This window comes from Cebus imitator, unplaced genomic scaffold (assembly GCF_001604975.1).
Source record: "Cebus imitator isolate Cc_AM_T3 unplaced genomic scaffold, Cebus_imitator-1.0 Scaffold150, whole genome shotgun sequence".
In the NCBI taxonomy this organism is placed as follows: domain Eukaryota; kingdom Metazoa; phylum Chordata; class Mammalia; order Primates; family Cebidae; genus Cebus; species Cebus imitator.
In genome coordinates, this window is record NW_016107465.1 from 1,625,032 (window position 1) to 1,645,800 (window position 20,769).

A 20,769-nucleotide genomic window follows, 5' to 3' on the forward strand; every position below is an offset into this window, starting at 1 on the left:
AAAAAAAAAAAAAAAAAAAAAAAGAAATGTTTCAGAAGAGCATGGCTAGAGTTTGGCCACCGAGAGAATCTTTGTTGGTGCTATGATATGATTTCAAACATTTTACTTATTACGTACAAGAACAGAGAATTCATTTTACCCTGGTGCCTGGAGTATGAATATTCTCCATTAATTGGCTCAGGGGTCATGCCATGAGACCTTTAAGAGAAGGAAGTATAATTATAGTACATTTCTTGGCTTTGCAGTTAGCAGCATTTACATATATATGATAATGTAAATGTGTTTATGGAATTTTGACTTTCGAATCAAACTAAACAAAGCATGGAAGACCTATTTATATTTGAAAAAACAGAATGCTAAAGTTAAAAATTCTGATACTGTACAAAATACAAGTACAGCTGTAAAAGTTAGAAGAGTAGGGCCTAAGTATCTTATATCAACAGAAAACAGTTAGTTGAGACACTGAATTAGGTTAGAAAACGAATAAAGAGAGCCAGGTGTGGTGTCTCACGCCTGTAATCCCAGCACTTTGGGAAGCTGAGGTTAGTGGATCTTGAGGTCAGGAGTTCAAGATCAGCCTGGTCAAGATGGTAAAACCCCATCTCTACAAATAAATACAAAGATTAGCTGGACACAGTGGCAGGCACCTGTAATCCCAGCTACTCAGGAGGCTGAGGCAGGAGAATCGCTTGAACCCAGGCTTCAGAGGTTGCAGTGAGCCGAGATCGTGCTACTGCACTCCAGCCTGAGCGATAGAGTTAAGACTTCATCTCAAAAAACAAAACAAGAAAAGAAATGTGTAAGGAGAACATGTTAGAATATGAGCTGCTTGAGGGCAGGGATTTTTTTTGTGTGTGAGGCATTTCTTTGCTGCAATATCTCTGGCACCTGGAATAATGTCTAGCATACAATTTGCATTTAATGCAAATATGTTGAGTGAAACACATATTAGAAGTTTCAGAGGGAACAGTTAAAGGAGCGAAATATATGCTGCCTCATACTTATACATCTTTGTCCGCTCCTTCACAAGGCCAGGTGTTGAGGTACTGGCCTTGCTTAATCCCTGAAAGAATTTTTCACATGCTTCGCAGTTCTAATCTCTGCAGCTCACTGGCCCTTCTTGTCTTAGGTCCTCACACACAGCCCCGCTCAATTCAATCATCCAGAATGCAGACTGGTCAATGAGGCAAATTTGGAGAGAAGAAGTCAGTGTCCTACTCCAGCTTGGCGGCGGAACCCCGGAGCTGGGATGTGCCCAGTGACTTGCATCTGCACCAAGAATAGGGCCCGCCCCATATTCAGGATGAAACGTGAACTTTGGAGGCACTAAGGCTGAAAAGGCCCACGTGATCGAATGAAACAAAAATGAATTGGCACCATTTGAGACCGGTTTCTTTGAATTTCTCAGTTTTCTGTCAGGAAATAAGGAAATGCCTAGCAAATCTCAATCAGACCATGCTCACCTTTTTTATTTTAACTTGAGAAAAAGGAGCTTGTTGTATTAATCAATTTGAGACTTTAAGGACTAGAATCACATGGGCAAACGCTAGAACGTGTAAGGCAAGAAACAGAATGCTTCAGCAGGAAATCTCTCATTGAGATTTCCCCTCATTTTATAAGAAAAGGAAATAAGGGGCAGAGAGCTTTGAAGACTCGTTGAGATCCAGATACAAATGAGGTTTGAATGAATAAATCAGAGTCCACTTAAATCCTTGCCAAGTGACCTTTTTACATGGTGAAGTAATTTCTCACGTTCTTGCCAAGGATAGATAAGCTACAGTTGGCCAGAGGTAAGTGATTTCTGTTGGCCCATGTACAAAATTGCAATTTTTGCCATCTCCATCTAGAAACCCTTGAAAGATTACTTAAATTTTTAAATAAAGGCTGAGCCTATGAACATGAGTGAAAATGTATAAAGATTGTAATGAAAATAAGAGAAAAAATTCTGCTGATAGAAAGCATACTCTCAAGAAAAATAAGAGGAGCAGGAGAAATTCTCACACTGAAATTTATCTGGTATGGATTTCACGAATGCATCTATACATTTTTAAAAATAGTTTCAATTTGGGAAGTCACATGCTAATACTTTAAAAATATCTGATTGAAACTTGTGAAATAATCCATTTCATCAGATTGTTTAAAAATTATCCATTTTAGCAACTTCATTTCATTTGTTTATTGAACCTCTTTGGATAAAAAAAAAAAAAGCCCATAAAAGAAATAAACAAGAAAAGGTTATGTCAGGCATGCTGGTATATACCATAGAGTTCTGGAAGGATTTGCAAGAAAGGTAATTTCTTCTAAGAAGGAGAGTAGAATTACTATCAAGAGAGATAGAGAGACTTTTTAAAAATTGTGCTTTGGGCTCTGGGGTACATGTGCACATTCAGCAGGATTGTTGCATAGGTACACACGTGCCATGGTGGTTTGCAGTCTCCATCTCCCCGTCAGCTACATCAGGCATTTCTCCCACTGTTTTCCCTCCCCAGGCTCCCCATCCCCTGCTGCCCCAGTGTGTGATGTTCCCTTCCCTGTGCCCATGTGCTCTCATTGTTCAAAACCTGCCTATGAGTGGGAACATGCGGTGTTTGGTTTTCTGCTCTTGTGTCAGTTTGCTGAGAATGATGGTTTCCAGATTTATCCATGTCTTTACAAAGGACACAAACTTGTCATTTTTTTATGACTGCATAGTATTCCATGGTGTATATGTGCCACATTTTCTTAGTTCAGTCTGTCATTGATGGGCATTTGGGTTGGTTCCAGGTCTTTGTTATTGTAAACAGTGCCACAATGAACATATGTGTGTATGTGTCTTTATAATAGAATGATTTATAATCCTTTGGGTATATGCCCAATATTGGGATTGATGGGTCAAATGGTATTTCTATTTCTAAATCCTTGGGGAATCGCCACACTGTCTTCCACAATGGTTGAACTAATTTACATTCCCACCAACAGTGTAAAAGTGTTCCTTTTTCTCTACATCCTCTTCATCATCTGTTGTCTCCAGATTTTTTAATGATCGCCATTTTAACTTGGTGTGAGATGGTATCTCAGTGTGGTTTTGATTTGCATTTCTCTAATGACCAGTGATGATGAGCATTTTTTCATATTTTTGTTGGCCGTATAAATGTCTTCTTTTGAAAAGCACCTGTTCATATCCTTTGCCCACTTTTTGATGGGGTTGTGTGTTTTTTTCTTGTAAATTTGCTTTAGTTCTTTGTAGATTCTGGGTGGTAGCCCTTTGTCAGATGGGTAGATTGCAAAAATTTTTCTCATTTTGTTGGTTGCCAGTTCACGCTAATGATTGTTTCTTTTGCTGTGCAGAAGCTCTTACGTTTAATTATATCCCATTTGTCTATTTTGGCTTTTCCTTTCAGTTATCTGCACCTTTTGAATTTTGTACCATATACATGAATTACAATTCCAAAAATTTTAAACATAAAATTTAGTTTTAAAATTAAAAAATGAAACTAGTTAAATTGTTAAAAACTTACATTTGGGGGAGACAGTAAGCTCTCTTGCTGCTGCTAGGGGTATAATGTCCTGGAATATCTTGGGAAAAAAAAATTCTAGGGTCATTTTGTAGGGCTGGTTTAGAAGGAGAGCTACGGCCCTGCTAGCACGGAGCTGTTGTTTGTTTGTTTGTTTTTATTTACTATACCTGCAACAGTATGGATGCATGACCACCAGAAGAAAAGACTGCACCTTAATCACTGGCAAAGCATGCCTTGAGAAGCTTTGCTCTGGGCCATGTTTTTCCAATAAAAATTGGCTTCATGCTTTGCTATCTTTTTTCCCCCTGCTAAGTCCATACAAATGTCAAAATCGCATTCGCATTTCCAACCATAAAGTTAACATGACCAGCAAAAGGGGAAAGTGTCTGCTTCCCAAGACTTGCCTTTACTATGGATTTTTCAAGCATGGAGCTTTTAATAAGCCCTCTGCATGCAGTATTTCATTTCCTTCAGACGAGACGCTACCTCACGGCCTCCACACACCCTCCCCTTTGCTCAAGGCAGCTGCCATGCCATGTGGAACCTGCCCAGGGTGGTGTCCAGCTCTTTACAGAACCCCACATGTTTGAAGAAAAGAGATACAGTAATTAAATTTTTTTAAAGTGACACATGTAGCTGCTTCTTTCTAAAACAACATAGTTAAGTGTTTATGCAGTTTTGGAGCCTAGCTGGGTACCTGAGCAAAGGCCACCAACATGACAGGGACCACAAATATTGCAGGACACTGAAGGAGAGGATTTGGGACTTGGCACTCCTGGAATATCAAATTTTTCTTGTCTCTTCCCTGCTTTCTTTGAGTTGGACTCCCCAGACAACAAATACTATTATTTTTTTCTTCCTGGATCAAACGTGGAATTTAGAGGTGACCCTCCAACCCTTTTAGACACCAGTTTTTTATTAAGCATCGGGTGGAGTAGGGTGAGCATTTCCAGAGACAACTGGCCAGGAAAGGTGGTCAATCAGCATTTTTACAATCTACCGTGAGCTTTGAAAAGGCAAGAGCTTAAATGATACTGCTGGAAATTACAGACCTTACCATAATTACACACCGGGGACATCCGTGTGAGAAGGAGCCTTTTATTTATTCCTCTAGTCACATGTTTCCTCTGCTTGGATTGGCAGGGACTGCCTGCATTACCTACAGGACGCCTCACTGTCACGGGCATCGTTGGTGTAACATAGGCAAAGGATATCGTTTATCTCTTTGAGAGGGCAACTGGAGGGTGAGAGAAGAGTTTGAAAGTCATAGAGCAGTTTGAGAAGGGAGAAGAAAATGTAGAGAGAGCAGTCCTAGGACCCCTTTATGTGTTTAGGGCCCTTACCAAAATATCAGTGTTGGCCTCCACTTAGGTGAGGTCTAATTTTGGTTCTTTAACATGAGCAGCAAGGCAGAAAGTTCAGGACATGAAGACGCACCAGAGACTCTAAAGGGTTTCCTACTTCCCTATAATTGTTTAGCTCTCTGCTAATAAGATTCTTTCCTTTGTTACAGTTATTTTCCTTTTATTTTTCATCATCTAAGAAGATGTGAAGAAAGAGAGGATTTGGCAACAACCTCACATCTGCCTCAAAGTTAGGATGACTGAGGACAGGGCTCAGTCATCCTAACTTTGGTTACTTCCGTTTTGGGGTGGGGACTGAGAAGTATGTAGAAGCAGAAATGATTGACTGCTGAGAAAAACATATCGACTGTTTTAAATGTGGTTCCTCTGGGCCTGTCCTCTTTTCTTCAGCAGCATCATTAAACAATAACAAAGACCCAATTTGGATAGAGAAACTTCTACCAGGAAATTTGCAAGCATCATGTGTTCTGTTTATTGCAACAGTGTGAATTCATCTTTCTGAGAAAGGTACATGCAGAGCTCATTGTACATTTACTTCAATAAAAGAGTTTACAGTTAAAATTTGCTAATCCCATTTGTTTCCCCAAAGAGAAAAAATATCACAATTTTGCAGCAAGTATCCCGTATTTCATGGAATATAATGTCATTCATTATAAGAAACACTAAGATTACCAAAAAGGAAAAAATGCTGTCAGTTAAATTTATGTAATATCCTTCTCTCACTTAAAGTTTTTATCTTCTACTTATTGAAAAAACTATTTTAGACTTGTTTAGGCATAAATTTTTATGATATAGCACTCTATGCATTTCTGAAAAAGAAAAGCATAGCAAATTAAATTGGTTAAAGTATTCCTAAAATTTCTTTATATTCAGATACTGACTCTCTGGAAAAGTTTGACTCAAGGCAGTAGATATGATTATTATTTTTTTCATATAAAACTGTCATCAACAGCATCATGAGTGCCAGTGATGTTGTAATTTAAAAAAAAATGCTCCAACCAGCCTTACCAGGAATTCCATCCAAACCACTAACTGCTACCTTTCTGCTCTGGATGCACACATGCACCATGGCACCCCCATCTCGACTGCTATCTGACCAGAGGGGATTTTTGAGAGATGCTTCCCCATTTCAGAGATGTAAAACATGGAGCGGGGAAATCTGTGCCATAGCTTTAACACCTTGCCCTATAGGTAGGGATTTGGCAATGGTCTCCCATATGACGACGACAGTCTGTGATGGACAGGTACTGATCTTGTACATTATATGCCATGATACCTCAGTCCGATTGCAGGATTCATTTATTCATTTATGCATCCATCTATGTGCCCAGCCATATAACATAGGGGTCCCCAGATAGTGGTCTATGGCTTGTTAGGAACCAGGCCACACAGCAGGAAGTGAGTGGCAGGTGAGTGAGCGTTATTGCCAGAGCTCTGCCTCCTGTCAGATCAACAGCAGCATTAGTTTCTCACAGGAGCATGAACCCTATTGTGAACTGTGCATGTGAGCGACCTAGTGTGCATGCTCCTTACAGAATCTAATCAGGTGGAACAGTTTAATCCTGAAATCATCCCTCCTCCCCCATCCGTGGAAAAATTGCCTTTCATGAAACTGATCCCTGGTGCCAGAAGGTTTGGAGACCATTGATGTAACACCTGTATTGAAGACCAGATATTCCTCAGGCATAATGGTAGGTACTGAGAGTACAAAGATATAGGGTCCTGGCCTTAATGAAATTGCAACCAAATTGAAAAACAGACTTAAACCTAGTAGTGATTAATACATTATGGTGTCATCAGTAAAACAATGGAGATATGTAAAAGGTACTTATTACAAAAAAAAGCCACCATGGCACATGCATACCTAAGTAACCTGCATGATCTGCATATGTACCGCAGAACTTAAAGTATAATAATAATAATAATAATAAAACTAAAAAAAAAAGCAATAGTTAGAATATGGTAGGATCAATGAAAGAGACATGTAAAAGGTACTTTTTATAAAGAAAGTTATCTTTGCTTGGGTGGGCTGAATAGAGAGGAGACTTAGACCTGCTGTTGAGGGCAAGGAGATTCCTGGTAGAGGAAAGAGCTTACCTTCTTCAAAAGCAATCCACGTGTATGTCTTAGCTACATTGCACTCAGGTAGGAGGCACTGCCTAGGTAGAAACACCACTGTCCATCCCTGACTGGGGCTATTGTGCTGTTCACAATGCAGTCAGACCCTTCACTTTCGTGGATCTCTCAAGACTGGTGAAACATAGCCTTAAACAGGAGGCATGCTCTAACTTCCACAGCAAACCAGGGGAAATCAGAGAGAAAATTGGAAACGTGGGCCAGAGCCAATAGGACTAACCCAGGTATGCATTAACCCCAGAAGAAGCTAAGCCACAGGGCACATGGCACTAAACCAGGGCATGTGACCTTGGGGCTGACACTCAAGAGATGATGACAGCATTTCCTGGCAGAAACACTGTTATGACTAGCCAGCCGGCAGCATTTGTAGTGAAATCCAGTCAACAACTGCAAGAAAACAGGTCTTTCCCTAGAGCTAGGGGAAGAGTCACAACTTAGTCATAGGGGTTCCACAGATGTTCCTGTCTAGGGAAGTTGGAACAGTTTAAGGAATCAGGATAGAATCTGGTCCTGGGAAAGCCCAGGTTGTTCAATGTGCCCCCACTAAAATCAGTAGCTTATCCCAGGCACGTAGGCTTCATGTTGCAAGACTAGGGCTCAATCCTGTCCTGTTTGCCACCTCTTCCTTTGGGAGGCAGGAGACCTCTAAGAGACTCCCAGAACTGCTCAGGATTGGCCCAGAGAATTTCTCAAACTAAACTTACAGGGAGCAGTGATACTCATGTTTTTTTAGAAGGAATGGAGATTCCTAAATGATAACTACCTAAGTTTATTCAGCTAGTTAGTGGTGGGGTTTGAACCCATGCTTTTAGATTCAAATTACTTAGGAGACACGTTGATACCTAATAAGAAGGGAGACTCCTTCTCCCTTGAACTTATCAGCCTTGTCCAAAGGGATAATCGAACTTTTCCCAAGCTTCTTTTCTTTTTCCCAGTCAGAGGAATATAGGAAGAAATATCTGTGGCCCCAACTGCAACTTTCTTACCAGACTGAGTAAATTTTTTTTCTTTTTTCTTTTCTTTGATTGAAGCCCACTTTCACTGGGTTACAGTTCACTAGTGGTTGGGTTCACTGCATTGCTAGCAGAGGAGCGTCAGTGACTGGTGCTTTCTCCTGCTTCTGATGGCAGGCACCTCGATCACATTCACTTGCCGCATTCTTCCTTGGGTTTTTCTGCCTCCCTCCCTCCCTCCCTTCCTTCCTTCTCTCTTTCTCTCTCTTTCTTTCTTTCTCTTTCTCTTTTTCTTTCTTTCTCTTGTTTTCTCTCTTTCCTTCTTTCTTTACTTTCTTTTCCCTCCCACCCTCCCTCCCTCCCTTCCTTCCTTTCTCTCTCTCTTTCTTTGTCTTTCTCCTTCTTTCCTTCCTTCCTTCTTCCTTTCCTTTCCTTCCTCCTCTCCTTTCCCTTCCTTCCCTTTCCCTCTCCTTTCCCTTCCCCCCCCTTTCTCCTTCCCCTCCCCTCCCCTCTCCTTTCCGATGGAGTCTCTGCCATCTTGCCTGACTGCAACCTCCACCTCCCAGGTTCAAGCAATTCTCCTGTCTTAGTCTCCCAAGTATCTGGGACTACAGTTGCACACCACCACAACTGACTAATTTTTATATTTTTAGTGGAGATGGGGTTTCACCATGTTGGTCAGGCTGGTCTGAAACTCCAGACCTCAGGTGATCCACCTGCCTTGGCCTCCCAAAGTGCTGGGATTACAGGTGTGAACCACCACACTCAGCCTTCCCTGGGGCTTTCTATTCTCAAACAGTACGGCCGCCTGGGCACAGGTGTTGATCCACCTTATAGAGGCAGGCTGCACCAGGACTTTTCCCCACAGAAGAAACCCACGGCTGTCTTTGTTGCTCCATTTGATCTCACACAGCACCTACCTATCAGTTAACAGCCCAAGCTAGTGGGGGTTGGGTAGCCTAGGCAGCTAAAGAGTAAGAATTGGGAAAAACTACATGATATTTAAAAATGTTTCTTTCTTGTTTTCTTGACACTGACCTACTAAATGTATTTTGAATTGGCTTTTCAATGGGGTGAAGGTGAAGGGGTGGATGTTGGTAGAGGCTGAGACCTTATTTAATCCTTTTGGCATTAGCCATGTTACAAAGTCTTTGTTAGAACAGTCTTCATTAGTTGCTGTTTTCTAAGATATTTGGCCAAATTTCTTTCTGTGTTTGATACCTTCAGCTTACAACTTGGAGGACAGAAGAGGTAAGTAATACAATTCGAACCCTAAAACCCAAACTCAACCTTAAATCCCTAACAGTACCATCCCTGATCAATAGTAGCTACTCAATTAATAGTAGGTACATTTCAGTAAATGCTTTATTATATAATGAAATTCATGTCCACATGTATCATTACTGTATTTCTTCATCTACAGAGCTCATTAATTTTCACATTTTCTAATTAATTAGTCCAAAGACCTCTTTTAACCTCCTAGAAACTTAAGGTTTGACATTTAGCATATATTACACTCATTCAGTTTCCACATGAGGCAGTGACATTTCTAAACCATACCATAGGCTATTATGAGTTATTCTCATTCACTAGAAACCAAGATAAACAGTGCATCTTCTGTCTTTTGACAGCGATTGTTTGTTTGGAAAAATGTTTTCTCTGGTAATGTGGCATGAAAATAAAATTACAACAGTCAGAAAGTTTTGCACGCTAAAGAGAAGCAGATAGTGCAGAGTTAAAAGCAGGCAATGAGTCACATTGCCGTTTGGAAAACAATTCCTAAAACACACTTGTAAAATGCCAACGAAAGAGACATTCAGCTACAAAATAACAGTTTCATCTGATCAGAATTTTTGGCACGATGTGAAATTATTTTCTATGATTAGTGCTTCCTACATTAAAGAACTTTCTTTATTTTCATGAGAACATTTTTGAAAAGAAAGAGAAACAGAAGTATTTTGCCTTGTAGCAATGTCTTCTTGAGAGTGCCAAAATGTTTCTTTAATTTAAAACAATATCTCAAGTTGAAATTTTCAAGTTAGAAACAAAGATTTCCTCCAGTGATTTGAGGTGTCTTTACAATGCAAAGTTGTTGGACCAAATTTATGTTACCAAAAATATTGAGAATCCTTGCAGTCTACCAAGCAATCACTTTCGCTATTTATCTAGTTGATAATAAATACCTGTTTCGATTCAACTTTGTATTTTTTACTTGTTTTTCAGTGTTTTAGAAATTCCAAATTATTTCAGGGAAAGGAGCCCAGGCATTTGAAATCTCCTCTGAATATATAACTGGTTAATTTACTGTGTGACTTTGGACAAGTCAATTAAATTTGCTAGGCCTTAGTTTCCTCATTTGTATAATTAGGAAGTTAAACTAGGTGGCCCTTAAACTAGTTGGAGATTCGTCTTTGATTTCAATTCTTTTTCCTTTATTGCTTATATTACTTTGGAAAGGAAGGCGGTATTTTATAATATGCCAACCAGATGCAACTGCTGTATCTCCCTTTTACCCAGACATTTATTTCTATTCCTCTTATTTCATTGACTCTTATTTGCAGTAACAACAAAATGTAGACAAAATGCTTCATGTGTATGAAATAATTTCCGTCTGAGCCTTATTCTCTAACATAACTGTGACTTTTAGTAAGGAACCTATGCTTTAGCATTGTGTGAGGACTAGCAAAATGACATTTGCACTACATTTTGGAGTGGAAAAATAGCAGCTATGTACCATTGAAAAGCCTGTTATTTTTACCAGATAATGCGCTAACAAGAAAACAATACAACTCTTGAGTTCTCAGACTGTTTGGCTGGGTATGCTGATTTGAATGCGTATTACTTGAAATATCATTTGCATGTTTATAGTTACTTCTGAAATGCCTTCTAAACAATATGCCATTCTTGTTTTGCAAATTGTGGCAGGCAGCCTTTAAGTTTGCCCCATTGAGGCTCACTTCCCCTGTTAAATAGGATTGATCAGTTGGAACCAATAGGAGATTGTGGAATTGCTGTTGTGTGACATCTGAGGCTAGGTACTAAAGGACATGTGGCTTCCACCTTGCACTCTCTTGAATTATTCACTTGGGAGAAAGTCAGCCACTAGGCCATAAGGACGCTCTGGCAGCTTTGCGCAAAGGTACATGTGGTGAGGAAGTGAGGCCTTTTGCCAACAGCCAGTACTGACTTGGCAGTGATTGAGAGAGCTGTCTTGGAATCAAATCTTCCCACCCCAGTCAGTCCCACAGATGACTGTTGTCCCAATTGCCATATTTACACCAATCTCATGAGAGTCTTTGATTCAGAACCACACAGCTAAACTACCCTGGAATTCCTGAGCCACAGAAATTATGTGAAATGAATATTTATATTTGTTTTAAGTTGCCACAATTTAGGAATAATTTGTTCTGCAGCAACAGATAAATAATACATAAGCCAAAGAAAATGTAGTGGGTGTTCATTTTTTTGGCCAGTAATTCATGTGTGGGAAAGAAAATAATCTTTTTTGTTGTTCTATAACTCAACTTAATCTCTATTTGAAACTCCATTCTGTCTGATTACAGGGAAAAATAACCTTAATACATTGTAGGATAATTCAGTAACTTCAGATTTTAACTTAGTTAATTTAGAACATTTTTTCTTCACACTCCCATTTGCCTAGGAGTGACATCTGCAACTGGAGGCTTACTTAGTGTCACGGTGTCAGGAGTACGTATAGCTGTCTTATTCCTGGCCTTTGTAATATGTCCACTTAAATATTAATGAAAAGAAATAGGTGACCATAGGTGCATTACCAATAAGAAATATAAAGGTAGACTTTTTAATATTCTTTTTAGATAAATGATTTTTACTATTTTATCAGCTCTAATATTTCATTAAAATCCAGGGGAATTGTAGAGGGCACAGAACCAACCCATAAAGTCCAAATTAAAATTCTATGGCTTCCTGCAGAGTTAGAAGGCCGACATTAATTTAAATGTGTGAATTCTTTCAAAAATCTGTTCTCTTGCTATGTGTCATGGGCTATCCGTGAAGTTTTGTCAATACCCCAAAGCTATTCTAGACGGGCAGAAAGTGTAAGAAGCGACTTTAACATAAGTGATTCTTTACGTGAATGCTCATTTGGGAAATTACCCTCAATGCCTCAAACTGCCTTCAATATTTTAAAACCAAAAAAAAAATTTTTTTTAGCTGCAACTTCAGTGTTCCTGGAATTGCTGTCATTGTTCTCCCCGCAGTCATATAGAAATTAGTATGTTGGATAAATGACAGATAAAACATATCAGTGACAGAAATGTGGATGATTAGCATTCGGATCGGAGTTGCCACACAGTGAATCACATACTTGGAAGGATATAGCACAAGATTCTTGAAAATAACATTAACAATGACAGTTGGTCATGACAAACACTGTAATGTGCCACATCTCTTCGTATGATATACCTCAGAAATAAACAAAATCAACCCTTACGTTACATTTCCTTTGAAGGCTTTCCTTTTCATTTCTTAGCCTTTGTTTCAGTACTAGAATTTAAATGACTTTCATCACGTTCCATGTTCAGTTCTATCTGCAGGTCTAGGCCACTTCTTCAAAGTAACAGCCTAAGACACATTCCTGTGCACAGCTCTCTATTTTTATCACGGCAAAAGCAATTCACTTGTTAGCCTCTAAAATTCTTATATATGCTGAAGGGTAAAAATTTTATATTGAGAGAATAATAATGAGAGAAATCCTCTCTTTCTGGAAGACAGAAAATTTCATGGCCCCTTTGTTCTTTTTGTTTTTCTTGCTATTTCTTAATTTCAGGGTAAATATTACTTGTAAAAAAAATCTGAGTTTCTCAAACCATATTAATGCACTGTTTTGCATTACATGTGTTTAGATGTGTATTTAGTTTTCTGCAATGCACACTTTTCTGTGTTTTTAAATTATCTATTTTGAAGTTGCTTTATCATTTCCTATGATTGATTTTGAGGCACTGTTCGGTATATGAAATCAAGTCATAAAGGAATATTGTGACAAACTGCAAAATGTGATAGAACAATAATATCAAGTTCTACACAATGATTAAATAAAAGAAAAATGATGAAAAAATACTATTATAGGAAGTGTTAAACCAAGACCTTAAAACGAGATTATTCCTATTGCATTGTATGTCTAAAATTAGTTAGGGAAACATATAAATCATGATGTTTGTGTCAAGGTGCAAGGTAAGGACTATTAGGAGAACAGTGGGTGTAATTATTGTAGTAAACAAGTGACATGCTGAATTGAGGGAACCATCAATTATCTTGTCCCTTTGAATTTCCACTGCAACATTTGGGACTACGAGTGAAATGTATTCTTGGAGAGATACAATATTCTATTTAAAGCCAGGGAATTCTACTCTGTGAACAAGGACATCCCATTCCCAAAAATAATTTTCACCGTGATATTTTAGTGCCTTAGAAATACTATTCTGGTTTGGAAATGCTTTTATTCTCTATCGACTGTATAGACATTATTTGGAAACATGTAGACGTGCTGTAATTATTGTATCTGTGATGGACTCGGTAATCAGAGAAGACTTCCCCTTATCTTCCAAACCATAATCTTAAAGTGGTATTTTTTCCAACAGAAAAACACACTCTGTCAACTCTATTACTTTCATTATTACATTCAAAAGTGTCTGTTGAATGGCTAGCAAATATCTGTTCCCATACAAGTATTGCAGTCAACTAGCAGTACATACTAATTGTAAAACACAGCTTGGCAGGTTGCTCATAACCTTATTTACTTGCTTCATAAACTTAGATGGAAAAAACCTAAACAAAATATCAAACTAAATTCAGCAGAATTAAAAGATGCTATTATATCACACATGCGACTGAGTTCACCCTAGAAATGCCGAGTGATTTAACATTAGAAAAAACTAAATGTAATTCACCACATGAGTGAACTAAAAAAGGAAAGTCACATACCAACTAAATAGAAGCAGAATAATCATTTGATAAAATACAACACATATTCAGCTTAAAACTACTTAAGCAATCTCTGATAATAGAAGAAAATATTTTTTTCTCAACAAAGATTACCTAAAAATACTTAAAGCAAACTCATTATTAATAGAGAAATGTTGGAAGTACACCTTTTACAATTAAGACCAAAGTAAGATGCTCTATCACTATGTATATTAAACATTTACCAAAGTTCCTTTTCAGTTTAATAGGAAAAAAAGAAACAAAGGCATGAAGATCAGGATAAAAGTAATAAAATGCTCATTATTTTTAGATTGATGATTTACATTATTTATTAAAATAAACAAGAGAATAGAGCAAAATGAGTGTATATAAGACCAATATGCAAACATCAATTGCATTTTTAAATACCAACAAAACTTTGTAATTTTTTAAAAAATGACATTTAATATAGCAATGAAAAAATATAAGATCCTTGGGAGTCTAATAGAAATTGTGCCAAATTTGTTTGAAGAAACTATAAAACTTTATGGAAATACATAAAAGAAGACTTAATTTGTGAAATTTATCAGATATCCAGATAGAAAGATCTAATATAAAGATTTTAATTTTGCCTAATCTGATCTATAGTGTCAACACAATTCCAGTTTAAAAAAAATAGAATTTTTAGACAATTGAAAAGTTATTTTTAAAAAACATATCAAAGAACAAAAAGCCTAGAGTAGGCAATGAGGAGAGGGATTTACCCCATACACATCAATACTTATTAGAAAGCTTTATTAATTATGGCAGTGTGCTATTTGGACAGCTTGTATTACAAAAAAAAGAGATCCCAGAAACACAGACAGGTTTATCAATACTTGATATATTATGGAATTACTATTTAACATTGCTGAGACAATTAGTTACTTAAATGGGAAAAAATAAAATTGTATCCCTATGTTATACCATATACAAAATCATGTCCACATAGATTAAAATCTCATATGTGAAAGGTGAAACTTTAAAGCATTTAGAAGGAAATACAGGAGAGCACTTTTTTGATTTTGGTATAAGAAAAACAGCTCTTGAACGGAGAAGTTATCTTAGTTTGTTCAGGCTGCCGTAACAAAATACCATGCATTGGGTAGCTTATAAACAATAAACATTTATTTCTCACAGTTCTAGAGACGGGGAAGTTCAAGGTTAAGGCACCAACAGATTGTCTGGTGAAGGCCCATTTTTTGGTTCATAGATGGTCTTTTCGGAGTGTCCTCACATGATGGTGAAGCAAGTTATTTCCCTTACCCTTTCGTAGGGCTCGCCATGGGGTACCTCGTTTACCCAGCGTGCAGCTTTCAACTCCTCATAAGAGGGAGCGTGCAAGTGAATAAGGCCAGAATTGGAGTGCATGAATGCTGGAACCAGCTGGCTGTTTCAGCACCAGCATCAACTCATTCACTCGGACCCCCTGTGTTCATGGAGGTGGGCAGATGCAGAAGCCAGAGCAAGTGCTTTTGGGTGTCAGCAGGAGCAAAACTCCATGCAGGCCCCACAGCAGTGTCTTTGGGGGTGCCCACGACCCCTGAAGCCCCAGAGAGTGTGATACAATGCTCTTTTAGCTCTGCCATCTGTGGACAACTTAAGTGTCAACAGTTCAGTGGGCTCTCTGCTTTTTTGCATGAGGTAACTGCCTTCCACCAGTAAAGGGCAAGTTTGACAGCCTTTTGTATACACATTCATGGCACTTTAGCTCTTGTCTGGTGTCCAGGAGAAATCAGATCATACAAACAAATTGAAGGATGATAAACGTGGAGGATTTTATTACCAATTAAAGTGGCTCTTAGCAGGATGGGGAGTTGAAAAGGAGATGGAGTGGCAAAGTGCTCTTCTCCTGAAGTCTGGCTGTCTCCAGTGAGATTCTTCTCTGCAGTTATGCTATTGAGCTGTCCCTCTGAAGTCAAGCCGCGTCTCTTCAACATCCAGCCATAGTCTTCAACATGCAATTTCTTCTCCACTCTCTGCCAGCTGAGTCTGGGGTCTTTTTTTAAAATTGCATCTTAGGTTTCAGGGTACATGTGAAGAACATGCAAGATTGTTGCATAGGTACACACATGGCAGCGTGATTTGCTGCCTTCCTCCCCTTCACCTATATCTGGAATTTCTCCCCATGCTATCTCTTCCCAACTCCCCACACCCTGCTGTCCCTCCCCTATTTCCCCCCAACAGACTCCAATGTGTGATGCTCCCCTCCCTGTGTCCATGTGTTCTCATTGTTCAACACCTACCTATGAGTGAGAACATGTGGTGTTTGATTTTCTGTTCTTGTGTCAGTTTGCTGAGAATGATGGTTTCCAGGTTCATCCATGTCCCTACAAAGGACACGAACTCATCATTTTTGATGGCTGCATAATATTCCATGGTGTATATGTGCCATATTTTCCCTGTCCAGTTGATCATCAATGGGCATTTGGGTTGGTTCCAGGTCTTTGCTATTGTAAACAGGGCTGCAATAAACATTCGTGTTCTTGTGTCCTTATAGTAGAACGGCTTATAATCCTTTGGATATATACCCAGTAATGGGATTGCTGGGTCAAATAGAATTTCTATTTCTAGGTCCTTGAGGAATTGCCACACTGTCTTCCACAATAGTTGAACTAATTTACACTCCCACCAACAGTGTTAAAGTGTTCCTATTTCTCCACATCCTCTCCAGCTTCTGTTGTCTCCAGATTTTTTAATTATCACCATTCTAACTGGCGTGAGATGGTATCTCAATGTAGTTTTGATTTGCATTTCTCTAATGACCAGTGACGATGAGCATTTTTTCATGTTTGTTGTCCTCATGTATGTCTTATTTTGTGAAGTGTCTGTTCATATCCTTCGCTCACTTTTGAATGGGCTTTTTTTTTTTTTTTTTAAATCTGTTTTAGTTCTTTGTAGATTCTGGATATCAGCCCTTTGTCAGATGGGAAGATTGCAAAAATTTTTTCCCATTTTGTTGGTTGGTTTCCCATTTTGACTGTTTCTTTTGCTGTACAGAAGCTGTGGAGTTTGATTAGGTCCCATTTGTCTATTTTGGCTTTTGTTGTCAATGCTTTTGGTGTTTTGGTCATGGAGTCCTTGCCTATGCCTATATCCTGAATGGCTTTGCCTAGATTTTCTTCTAAGGTTTTTATGGTGTTAGGTCTCATGTTTAAGTCTTTAATCCATCTGGAGTTAATTTTAGTATAAGGTGTCAGCAAGGGGTCCAGTTTCTGCTTTCTGCACATGGCTAACCAGTTTTCCCAACACCGTTTATTAAACAGGGAATCCTTTCCCCATTGCTTGTTTTTGTCAGGTTTGTCAAAGATCAGATGGTTGTATATGTGCTGTGTTGCCTTCGAGGCCTCTGTTCTGTTCCATTGGTCTATATCTCTGTTTTGGTACCAGTACCATGCTGTTTTGATTACTGTAGCCTTGTAGTATAGTTTGAAGTCAGGCAGTGTGATGCCTCCCACTTTGTTCTTTTTGCTTAGAATTGACTTGGCTATGCAAGCTCTCTTTTGATTCCATATAAAGTTTAAGGTGGCTTTTTCCAGTTCTGTGAAGAAAGTCATTGGTAGCTTGATGGGGATAGCATTGAATCTGTAAATTACTTTGGGCAGTATGGCCATTTTCACGATATTGATTCTTCCTATGAACATGGAATGTTTCTCCATCTGTTTATGTCCTCTCTTATTTCGTTGAGCACTGGTTTGTAGTTCTCCTTGAAGAGGTCCTTATGTTCCTTGTTAGTTGTATTCCTAGCTATTTTATTCTCTTTGTAGCAATTGTGAATAGCAGTTCGTTCTTGATTTGGCTCTCGTAAGTCTGTTATTGGTGTATAGGAATGCTTGCGATTTTTGCACATTGATTTTGTATCCTGAGACTTTGCTGAAGTTGCTTATCAGCTTAAGGAGATTTTGGGCTGAGACGATGGGGTCTTCTAGATATACAATCATGTCATCTGCAAATATAGATAATTTGACTTCCTCCTTTCCTATTTGAATACTCTTTATTTCTTTTTCTTGCCTGATTGCTCTGGCTAGAACTTCCAATACTGTACTGAATAGGAGTGGTGAGAGAGGGCATCCTTGTCTAGTGCCAGATTTCAAAGGGAATGCTTCCAGTTTTTGCCCATTCAGTATGATATTGGCTGTTGGTTTGTCATAATTAGCTTTTATTATTTTGAGATACATTCCATCAATACCTAGTTTATTGAGGGTTTTTAGCAAAAAGGGCTGTTTAATTTTGTCAAAGGCCTTCTCTGCATCAATTGAGGTAATCATGTGATTTTTGTCTTTGATTCTGTTTATGTGGTGAATTACGTTTATAGACTTGCGTATGTTGAACCAGCCTTGCATCCCCGGGATGAAGCCTACTTGATCATGGCCTGTAAGCTTTTTGATGTGCTGTTGCAATTGGTTTACCAGTATTTTATTGAAGATTTTTGCATCTATGTTCATCATGGATATTGGTCTGAAGTTTTCTTTTCTTGCTGAGTCTCTGCCAAGTTTTGGTATCAGGATGATGTTGGTCTCATAAAATGATTTGGGAAGGATTCCCTCTTTTTGTGTTGTTTGGAATAGTTTCAGAAGAAATGGTATCAGCTCCTCTTTGTATGTCTGGTAGAATTCGGCTGTGAACCCATCTTGACTTGGGCTTTTTTGGGTGGTAGGCTCTTAATTGCTGCCTTAACTTCAGACCTTGTTATTGGTCTATTCAGGGTTTTGACTTCTTCCTGGTTTAAGCCTGGGAGGATGCAAGTGTCCAGAAATTTATCCATTTCTTCCAGGTTTACTAGTTTGTGTGCATAGAGTTGTTTGTAACAATCTCTGATGATGGTTTGTATTTCTGTGGAATCTGTGGTGATATCCCCTTTATTGTTTTTTATTGCATCTATTTGATTATTCTCTTCTTTTTTATTAATCTGACTAATGGTCTATTTTGTTGATCTTTTCAAAAAACCAGCTCCTGGATTTATTGATTTTTTGAAGGATTTTTTGTGTCTCTATCTCCTTCAGTTCTGCTCTGATCTTAGTTATTTCTTTTCTTCTGCTAGGTTTTAAGTTTTTTGATCTTGCTCCTTAGCTCTTTCAATTTTGATGATAGGGTGTCAATTTTAGATCTTTCCTTCCTTCTCACGTGGGCATTTATGCTATATATTTTCCACTGGAGACTGCTTTAAATGTGTCCCAGAGATTCTGGTAAGTTTTGTCTTTGTTCTTGTTGATTTCGAAGAACATCTTTATTTCTGCCTTCATTTCATTGTTTATCCAGTCAACATTCAAGAGCCAGTTGTTCAGATTCCATGAGGCTGTGCAGTTCTGAGTTAGTTTCTGAATTCTGAGTTCTAACTTGATTGTCCTGTGGTCTGAGAGACTATTATGATTTTGGTTCCTTTGCATCTGCTGAGGAGTGATTTACTTGCAATTATGTGGTCAATTTTAGAGTAGGTGTGATGTGGTATTGAGAAGAATGTATATTCTGTGGATTTGGGGTGGAGAGTTCTGTAAATATCTATTAGGTTTTTGGTCCAGATCTAAGTTCAAGTCCTGGATATCCTCACTAATTTTCTGTCTGGTTGATCTGTCTAATATTGACAATGGGGTGTTAAAGTCTCCCCCTATTATTGTGTGGGAGTCTAAGTCTCTTTGTAAGTCATTAAGAACTTGCCTTATGTATCTGGGTGCTCCTGTATTAGGTGCATATATATTTAGGATCATTAGGTAAAAGGATCATTGCATTGATCCTTTTACCATTACGTAATGTCCTTCTTGGTCTCTTTTGATCTTTGTTGGTTTAAAGTCTATTTTATCAGAGACGAGAATTGCAGCTCCTGCTTTTTTTTTTTNCCCTCGCTTTTTTTTTTTTTTTTTTTTTTTTTTTTTTTTTTTTTTTTTTTTTTTTTTTTTTTTTTTTTTTTTTTTTTTTTTTTTAGCTCTCCATTTGCTTGGTAAATCTTCCTCCGTTCCTTTATTTTGAGCCTTTGTGTATCCTTGCATGTGAGATGGGTTTTGGCTTTGTATCCATTTTGCCGGTCTATGTCTTTTGATTGGGGCATTTAGCCCATTTACATTTAGGGTTAATATTGTTATGTGTGAATTTGATCCTGCCATTTCTATGCTAGCTGGCTGTTTTGCCCGTTAGTTGATGCAGTTTCTTCATTGTGTTGATACTTTATCATTTGTTATGTTTTTGGAGTGGCTGGTACTTGTTGTTCCTTTCTATGTTTAGTGCCTCTTTCAGGAGCTCTTGTAAAGCAGGCCTGGTGGTCATGAAATATCTGAGTGTTTGCTTGTTGGTAAAGGATTTTACTTTTCCTTCACTTATTATGAAGCTTAGTTTGGCTGGATATGAAATTCTGGGTTGAAAGTTATTTTCTTTAAGGATGTTGAATATTGGCCCCCACTCTCTTCTGGCTTGTAGGGTTTCTGCTGAGAGATCTTCTGTGAGTCTGATGGGCTTCCCTTTGTGGGTAACCACACCTTTCTCTCTGGCTGCCCTTAGCATTTTCTCCTTCATTTCAAACCTGGTGAATCTGACGATTATGTGCCTTGGTGTTGCTCTTCTTGAGGAATATCTTTGTGGTGTTCTCTGTATTTCCCGGACTTGAATATTGGCCTGCCTTACTAGGTTGGGGAAGTTTTCCTGGAAAATATCCTCAAGAGTATTTTCCAGCTTGGATTCATTCTCTCTGTCACATTCAGGTACATCTATCAAACGTGGATTTGGTCTTTTCACAGTGTCCCATATTTCTTAGAGACTTTGTTCATTCCTTTTTACCCTTTTTTTCTCTAATCTTGCCTTCTTATTTTATTTCATTGAGTTGATGTTTGACCTCTGATATCCTTTCTTCTG